This window comes from Lactuca saligna, chromosome 3 (assembly GCF_052625555.1).
Source record: "Lactuca saligna cultivar CGN05327 chromosome 3, ASM5262555v1, whole genome shotgun sequence".
NCBI lineage: Eukaryota > Viridiplantae > Streptophyta > Magnoliopsida > Asterales > Asteraceae > Lactuca > Lactuca saligna.
In genome coordinates this window covers 68,791,657-68,802,154 of record NC_136419.1, presented here as the reverse complement: position 1 = coordinate 68,802,154, position 10,498 = coordinate 68,791,657, and positions in this window count along the sequence as shown.

Genomic DNA, 10,498 nt, shown 5'->3' with positions numbered 1-10,498 from the left:
CCTTAAAAATCATTTTCCCCATTTTTTTTTTTTTTTTGTCAAAATTGTTATGTTTTCTATAATCTAATTTTCTTTTGGAGATTTTCTTTCTTTGCAAAGTTTTCTTTTCTAGTTTCTTATTAGTTTATAAAATTTAATTTGTAATATATATATATATATAAGAAATTAAATTTTATAAACTAATAAGAAACTAGAAAATAAAACGTTGCAAAGAAAGAAAATCTCCAAAAGAAAACTAGATAATAGAAAACATAACAATTTTGACCAAAAAAAAAAATCACTCAAAAAGGATTCTTCGGTTCAAAGAGAAATCGGTTCGTAACATACACTAACCCACACTTCAAATAAAACACAACTGATACATATTTTCTTTGTTGTCCCTTTAAACAAAGCCAAAAATCTCACTTCAAAAAAAAAAACTAAACCTTTTTTGAACTCCTAAATAAATAACCCTGCTCTTCAAACATATTTACCACCAAACTAGAAGTTTTCTTTTGTTATAGGTTCTCAAACATGTTATATATATATATATATATATATATATATATATATATATATATATATATATATATATATATATATATATATATATATATATATATATATATATATATATATATATACGGTTAGGTTCATGTGAGACGGCCTAATTTTGTGAGACCGTGAAACGCATTTATTTTTATTTTTTTATTTTTTTTTATTTTTTTATAGTTAATTCAAGTTCCGCAAATAATATTTAAAAAAGAAATTTTGGATTTTTCTATTTATTTTGCATTTTAAAATTATTTTTTAGAATATGTAAAGTGTAATATTCTATTGGAATACTAGGTGTGAAACCCGTGTATTACACGGACTGATTTAAAAAAAATTAAACATTAAAGTGTAAACAAAAAATATTTTTAATGTATAATTTTAAAATAAAAAAAAAGAAACGTAATAATTGCAATTTAATATCATATATATGATATTTAATACTTTACATATATAAGTATACGACTTTAATTTTAAAAATTGAGACAAACAAAAAATCGACAAGTGAATAATATTTATTTCAAAAATAACACAAAATGAGTCAAAAATAAGGAGAGACTGACATTTGGCAAAAAAAAAAAAAAAAAAACCTTCATTTATTAAGGAGGATCATAGAAAAATGCTACGTGTCAAAGAGACATTCTAAGAAACTGACACGTGTCATTTTTAGGTTTCATTTATTATAAAAGAAATTTCACGTATTTTTCAAAAAAAATGGGATTTTTATTTTTTATTTTTTTTAGTATTTTTTAGTTAATTCAAGTTCCGAAAATAATATTTAAAAAAAAGATTTTTTAGATTTTTCCATTTATTTTGCGTTTTAAAATTATTTTTTAGAATATGTCAGTGTAATATTATATTATAATATTTCACGTATTTAAAAAAAATAGGATTTTTTTTTATTTTTTTTAGTTAATTCAAGTTCCGAAAATAATATTTAAAAAAATAATTTTTGGATTTTTCCATTTATTTTTTATTTTAAAATTATTTTTAGATTTGGTCTTACGATCTCACAAAATTTGAATAGTCTTAAATGAACATATATATATATATATATAGATCCGGTAAGAAATTTTTTTTGGTAGGAAGGTAAGAAGTTTTTTTTCTACATATTTTTTTAACGAACAAAAAAATTGAATCACTAGATGATTCATTTGTAAGATAATTCACAAGAAAAAAAATTCTCAAAAAAACATCTATATGATTCATTTTTAAGTAAATTAAGAAAAAATCCACTTTTATGACAATTTTAGTGAATAACAACAAAATCTTTATATAAATGAATTATCGAGATGTTTTTTTGAGAAATTTTTTCTTGTGAATCATCTTACACATGAATCATCTAATGATTCATTTTGTTTGTTCGTGAAAAAGAATATGTAGAAAAAAACTTTTTACCTTTCTACCAAAAATTTCCTTCTTATTTGATCTTGATTATATATATATATATATATATATATATATATATATATATATATATATATATATATATATATATATATATATATATATATATATATATATATATATATATATGATCGGTTACATAAAGCCAAGAGTAAATGGTTAAACGATTTTTGTCTCTTTATCATATTTTTCATGTTTTTCTTATGGGATGATTAAAATTTGAAATATCTATATTTTACTTTCAATTTTCTTTTTATTTTGGCAAATGAGCCCACTTTATTTGTTAAATTCTTCGTCCTTTCGGGTTAAATCTGGCCAAGCCCAGCTCATAAATAAAGTTTATTTTACTATGGTTTTATTTCTGCTACCTTGAAACTCGTCCCTTTAAAATATTCTCATAAATAAAGTTTATTTTTTAGTTTAAGTTACTGTAAGAGACAAAATTCTTTAGATAAATTCGATGAATATTGTACATACTTATTAAATACCAATCCATATAAAAATTTTCTGAAGTTATGTTTATTCCATGCAAATCATTTGTTTTACTCTCTTAAACTTTATATTTAATCATTTAACAAACATTCTTATCGAGTTATGTCGACTTCAAAAATAGTATCATATACATTATTTTTTTATAGAAAATTGAAGATTTGCATCTAAATTATATTAATTAATGAATATATGTAAGTAATCTTTTTTATATTTTAAATAAAAATACAATTATAGTAATGTCAAAAATCCAAAAGAATCTAAAAACACAATGCCCACTTGTATACTTTATGCATAAGTGATCATCACAAAACAGCGATTACCTTTCGCCACATACGTTGCATTATTGGCCAAGTACGCTTTGTTCAGAAATTTTTGACTTTTTATAAAGAAAAGAATCTTTTGGTTATAAACAATGAAACAAAAATTACATCATTAAAATTTGTTTAACGACTTTTTTATACATCTAAATAGAAGAAGCATGAACTTATGCTGTATTCTATTTCTAAAATTAAATAGATAAAAAAAAACATAATTAAAATACTAATAGTCAAATATACATAAAATCTCGTGAATTACTTTAGTAAAAAGATATATTAAATATTAAATGTTTTAATTACAACCATTCATCATTTAATATAGATATATGCATAGTCACGTAGACGTGGAATCGAGTCATTATTTCAGAAAGTCGCTGGAAGGCTGCATAGGGTTGAAACTTTATATTATCCTTCTCTTATTCTTCCAAATTTCTTAAAATCAAAATTTATATTATCCTTCTCTTATTCTTCAATTTTTTATGACAAAATAATGTATATGATACTATATAAAATGTATATTATGATTGTAGTAATATAATTTTGTATTCGGAATTTTTATGTACAAACTAAGAAATCAAAGTGAAATTTTTGGCATTTAAAATATTACCATGGAATTTGAGCTTATTATGAAGAAGTCTCAATCACACGACCCTCATTGTTATAGTTTTCTTTTGAAAGACAACTTTTCTAAAAGAGCATTTTCATATCAGCTTTTTTACACACCGATAAATTCTCACTACAAGTATATCTCATGTTGTGAATTCTTGAATCACTGCATTGCATTACATATTATCATTTAAACTCGTTTATATATATAATTAATTAATTTTGTTTATGTTGTTTTATAACGAGTCTGATAAATATGTTTTTTTATTTAAAAAAATAGCTAAAAATGAAACGAATAAATGAGTAGAAATTCTTCCGAAGTCTATGTAATATATGGCTATGGGTTCTTTAATCAATTTTTCAAAAAAGAAAAAAACTAGTTTTAGTTTAATATTATAGTTTTTGTTGTCTTATATACTATTAATAGAAATTCAAAATAACATACTATTCCTCTAGTCTGATTTCCGAAATCACTAATTTTTATAGTAACAAAAGAATGATATTTATATAGCAACAAGGCCCATAAGTTGCTTGTTTGGACCACATAATAAACTATTAAAATGAAAATAATATCTCAATTATATCTAAAAGCTGGTTTAGTATACAAATTAATTAATATGTTAGGCATAAATTCTTTTTCAAATTTCCTTAAGATGGTAAGTTATGGAGGGATATTTAACGGATATTCCCTTTGTTTTGGTTCATTTTGCCCCTTCTCAATTATTAAAAACTACCTTTACACAAAACTATTTAAGAATTATGATACATTTTAATAATGTTACAACAAACTTTGTTTAGCTTCCACTTGTTCATTATTCTAAACCCATTTTGAAATGGATTTGATTGAACCAATTATAGTTTTAATGTTCCTTATTCTAAACCCATTTTGAAATGGATTTGATTGAACAATTATAGTTTTCTCAATAAAATTGATGGGCATGTTGTTTTTTCTTAAGAAATGATATTTTAACCCCAGTTAATAATTTGTAAGAGCAATAATTTTTTGTAACAGTAAAAATTTAGCCATTGGATTTTTTATGCAATCTATCATTGAAATTGTTTGGATTGTTTAAATTTATCATTATGATTGTTAATAGTGGGTTTTGCCGATTACAAAGCTAATCTGAAAATAAATAATTAAGATGTTAATATGTAGAGATTACATGGATATTACACCTCAAGTAAAACCAATCACAAGGAAGTCATTTGGTATTATACGTCATTATCCATTTACCATGAGTAAACTAGGGCATAATTTCTTATCCATTTACCCTCAATAAATTAGGGTTCTTTCTTTTCTCCTTAATTATTGGCATGTGCATTTCTTATAAATTAGGTTGTTTTTTTTTTTTTTTGCTATTGTCTAGGTTAGCAAGGGTTGTCAGATGCCATTTAGCATGTCGAGGAATCTTTGAGAGATCTTCAAATGAATGTATCTCGCGGAGTGAATTTCGTGTGTACCGTGATTGCTTCGATTCGTTGTCAGAATCTGTTCAGTGATCTGGGTTGCTACAAGTGTAGCAGGTTCAACCACGTCTTCAGGGATTGCCCAACGGGAGTAAGATCATTATATTTTCGTTGTGTTCAGGTGGTCGACAAGGAGGTCGACTGTCTAACGGTCAGGGAGGAGCAGTGAGTGCACCTTCTCCAGTCATTTTCAGGGTTGGTCTAAGGGCTTGAACGAGGGAGTTATGACTAGTTTTCATTAGCCTTGGTATTTATGTTTGGAAGAGCCATCAGGATTGTCAGGGGATGAGAGTTGTTGCTGAGGTTTTCGTTAGACTATCCGTTCGTTGGACTCCGAGATCTCAGCATGTAACGCCCGTAGATCAGGGCTAGTCAATTTAGAGACAATGAACATCAAAAATGACTTTTTGATAAAAGATTATTTAGAATGAATAATCTTAACAAAGTTGTAATGGTCGTGACAAGGATTCTGGATATATAAAAAATGCAGAAATTTGAGTTATAATGAAGAAGTTATGACCTGTTGAAGTTTCACGACAAAACCGGCACGACACAGCGCGACGTAAATAGTGAATTTACGATAGAGCGATATTTGGCCTTAGCGAAAGTCGTAGAATACGTTAAACCGAGAGCGTGCACAAAAAGAACTTCCAAATCTGACTTTGTATGAGGAAATTATGGTTTTTCTAAGTTTCAGCTTATCAATATGCAACCCGAAGTTCGAATATGAGATCGAGTGGTTTCTGGTCAAAAAAATCTAAACGAGAATCAAATATCTCATTAATAGTAGTTTAATGGTAAAAATACAGACGGAAACGGACGTCGGATGAAGAAGTTATGATTTAGTAGCGGACGTTTCCTGTCCCGGCCTACTAAAAATAATGTAATAAAAAAAATCAAAATTAGCCAACGGAGTCTTAACGAGAGTTGTAGAGCATAATCTCACCTACGCGTGGATATAAAGAACGTCGAAAACAGAACTCGTATGCGAAAGATATGAATTTATGAAGTTCTAGACACGAACCCCAACCCTATGTCAGGGTCCACGACGTGAACTCAGTGATGTGACCCTTCTGAGCCTGGCAGACCTAAGTTGTGACTACGCACCTAATGACATCCAAGGTCACGACGTGAAATGATGGTTCACGATGTGAAAATCGAAAAATCAACCCTATAAATATAAACCGAAGGCAGTCGGATTTGGCTGCTGATTCCTTAACCTCTCTCCTACTCTACTCATCTTTAAGCCTACTTTTAACCCCCCGAAGCCCCGGTATCATCCCGATACCCGAAGCGAGTCCCGACGCTCCAAAGATTCCGAGAAACATCAACTCCGGTTTCGACGTTTTTTTATATCCACGGAAAGGTGGCGAGAATACCTACACTTCTAGCAACTTATCATAGTCTCAAAGCTTCCCAAACAAGAACCCAAAATTCATAAAGTCCCAGACTAACAAATTACGATTATACCCTTGGTTTCGAAATGCCATCAAACACTCGGACTACTTAGTCTTTAACACCTTCGTACAAAAGGGACAATTCCCTTCTTCCCCCAAGACTAAAAATGGCCTAATTACAATCCAACCGATGAATTTGAAAATACATGAAAACCGGGGTATTACACCATTCTACCTTTCTCTTACTTGGCCTAAAACCAAGGCCCATCTGTCACACCCCAAAACCAAGAACGATGGAAACGTTCAGGGGTGGAGGACGTCATGTACAGTATCACAACAATGCAAAGTAGTAAACAAGCAACAATATCATCCATTGCATTAAAAGTAAATATTTAATACATGTATCTTCTTTAATAGTAATAAGACACCAAAATATGAAATCAAAATAAAAGACGAGTCTTGTCTGTGCTCTGTCTTCTCAAAACCTGGCCATCGTACCTATCTACTGGTGACCTGAGAATACAATTTATTTTGAAAGCGAGTATCAGCATAAAGCTGGTGAATTCATAAGTATTTAAGTGTCATTGTCTTTTTTTGGAAAGTTGTTATCAGTGCCATGTAAATCTTTGAATGAAACAATGATATAAGTATGAAAAACCCTAGAAAATCTCATATTTCCTATCAGTATAAGAGTAGTCTTCTACCAAGACCTGTATTTTTGAAAGTAGTCTTCTACCAAGACCTGTATGTTTGAAAGTAGTCTTCTACCAAGACTTGTATGTTTTAAACTAGTCTTCTACCAAGACCTGTATGTTTTGCTATAACAATGATAGTTCTCCCTCTTTTTGACTATTACTAACAGTACCTAATCTACCTCATCGTTTATGTGAATGTATCACAAAATAAAGTAATAGGAAAAATATAGACATGTAAGTGTTATCCTTTTGTATTAGGATGAACTCGACACCGCGACTGCCGAAATGTATAACCTTGAACATCCATAGATTGTTCATTTTCCTTTGTAGCTGGTAGCAGGTTTAAGGAATGGTTAGTCCCATAAAGGTACCCCTAATATAAGTATCAACCGTATGCATCCGTAGATGTTCATTACCTCTATTGCTAACAGGTGGGTTCCGGAATAGTTAGTCCCGTCTAGTTATCCTTTTGTACTAGGATAGGCAGAACAATTGACAAATATGTACTAGTAACTCATCATATTGAATCTAGGTACAAGTATCTATGTAAGTGTATACAAATAAATGTATATGTGTAAATGTATTCATGTAAGCGTATCGATGTAGACGTATTCATGTAACATGTAATGTATAGTATAGACTCATAAATGAACTGACTCTGGTGTAATTCCTTGTAATAGGAATAATGTTTTGTATCTCCTAAGTATCCCTATAATAGTTAACTGGAAGGTAATTGATTTTCCAATCAGGGTTATACACCTTTTCTACACAAGAGTGTGGGAAACTGAATGAAGGATGAAAGCTATCATATCAATACATATATAAGAACATAAGTGTATAGATATAGTTTTAATCAAGAAGATGAAAATGGTTTTGTAAGACATTTAAGAGTTTTGAACAATAATTAACAATGACTTGATGTCATTTTAATTAACTTTTCAAAAGTAATACATTTGATAACAAAGTATTTATAAGATCGAAAACCATTTCATACATCACATTTTGAAGCATGTGAAATCAGTTGGATGAAAACACAGTTATAAATCACATGTGATTGATACTATAGCATGTTGTTTTCTACTTGTATTCCCCCTCCCCCCCCCATTAAAGCATTTAAAATCATTTAAAACATTGATTAAGGGGTATGAACTCACTTGCAGTGAGTGGATTGGATTGAAGTGTCGGATATTGTGTTAGGTGACAAATGGAGACTTATACACACACGCGAGCCTAGTTATCATATAATAAACATATATATATATATATATATATATATATAGATATATATATATATATATATATATATATAACTAATTAGTTAATTTATAACTAATAAATTATGTTGGGACACTCTAGAACATGAAAACACTTTGTTTCAAGTGTTTAAAGATCACAAGGGTTGCATCCAAGTGTTATAGAGTATGGCTAATGGGTGTAGGGTTCAAGGAAACTCCCTAAGGGAGTTCACGGCCCTAAGGTCCTCAACAAATGAGTTTACGGTCGTAAACTCATGGGTTTACGACTTTAACCTCATAATTCCATGACCATTTGATGTTTTGAGGGTTTACAAGACCCTAAGAAGCATTTCTACTTGATGGCTTAGTTCTTGGAAGAGATTAGGGCACCTTTCAACTCATTTGAGGAGTTCACGGCCCTAGAACCAAATCCCTTAGAGATTAGGGTCGTAATCTCTCATGGGTATGGTGTTTTTGGTGTTTTTAAGTCCCTAACTTAACTAGGAATGAATCTAGGCTAGTGTCCAAGGCATTATGAAGAGTTAAAGCACACTTTGGCACTCTTGATTGGGGTTCACGGTCCAAGAACTTCTTGGGCCGTGAACACATTACTCTTGGTGTTCTTGGGGTGTTTTCTAGTCCTACATACATTAGGGTATGAGTCTAGGCAAGTTTTATTGCAAAAGGAAGAGACTAGGGCACTCTTTTGTCCCTTAAAAAAGGGTTTACGGTCCAAGATGTTCTTGGGCCGTAAACTCTTTGATCTTATTGTTTTCATACGATTTCTAGGTTATTAGACACATATCAAGCCTTATAATACACTTAGATAGAAGTACTCACGATTTGGGACGAAAGGCCGAAGATCCGTGAGAGAGAATCTGACTTTTCTCTAGTTGGAAATGGAACAAATGAATAAATATGGCTAAGGACCATATATATACCCCTAGGGTTTTGGACCACAAACTCTATGTTTAGGTCGTATAATTCTAATTTCTTGGAGTATGAAATGTCATTGTTGCACAATAACCCTAATAGCATCCCCTCTCTTGGCATCTCCTAAAGTGTAAATCATAAAATGTTCAAACTTATCCCAAATCATCTGAAAGTTAACAGTAACTATTTTGACTTCTATTGACTTGATATGTAGTACATAATGGAAATTTCGGGTTATCACACCATCCTATTTGCTCAAAAACCCAAATTTCTAAATGGCACCCCAAAGCCCAATATAGGCCAACTTCCTAATTGGGCCCAAAACCCATCATGGTCCTAATTCCAAGGAAGGCCATAGCAAAGCAATGACCCAAAGTCAGAAGTCTAATGTCCAAACAAGGTCCAAACCCTAAAAGTCCAAAATATGGCCCAAAACGATGAAAGTCAATTGATGGTTAAACTACCGAGTACGTTAGGCATACTCATACTTATGCTTAACGTGCTCTTTCTGGGGCTAGTAAGCGCAGTGTACAAGTTGGGTACACCCCACGTACACCGTAGACAACCAAATTAACCCATTAAGCACTTAACCGATTAAGTTATCAAGCCAAACTCTCATATTTGATCCTAAATTGTGTCTTAACACGTAAAGTTTAACACGTAAAGTTGGCAACTTTATTCTCATGCATGACCAAATGGGACCCAAAACTCAAAAAGAACCATATTAATGATCCTAACGCATGCATGAACCAATCTAATTCATAAAGGTGACATTTTTATGGACAAGGGACCCAAAGGTACTTAGATCTAACATCCATGGCTTTTAGAGTAGAACATAATCTCAAATATGGCTTAAAGGACCGAAAATGCACAAATAACACTAAGTTGGATCTAACATAAGGAACCATCAACATGAGAGTTTTATTTATTTATTTATTTTTTAATTTTTATATTTTATATTTTTATTTTTTATTACCTTAAATGGCTTGCTAAGATGAATATGACTCTAGATATACAAGCTCAAGCCACTTCCAACCAACCTCCAAGTGTTCTTCTTCTTCTACTTCACCAAAAACACCGCTAAAACTCACTTCCAAGCTCAAATCTCACAAAAGGCAATTAGGATTTCGATTTTAGGGTATAGAGAGTTAGAGGCTGTTCATTAGGAGGTCCAAGGATGTCTTAAGTTGTTTAAATAAGGCATAAACCCTAAAAATCAGGGTTTGTCCCTTCATGGCGTACTCCTACATACGCCCTGTGTACGTGGGTGCATCCGTTATCCATCAATACGCTAGTACGCTAAACGTACTCATAGAGTATGCCCAACAGACCGGTTAGGTACTAAAATGAGAGAAATTTTACATAAGGGTTAAAAAAGAAACATACAAAAATCTCGAATGTTACACTAAACCAGACAT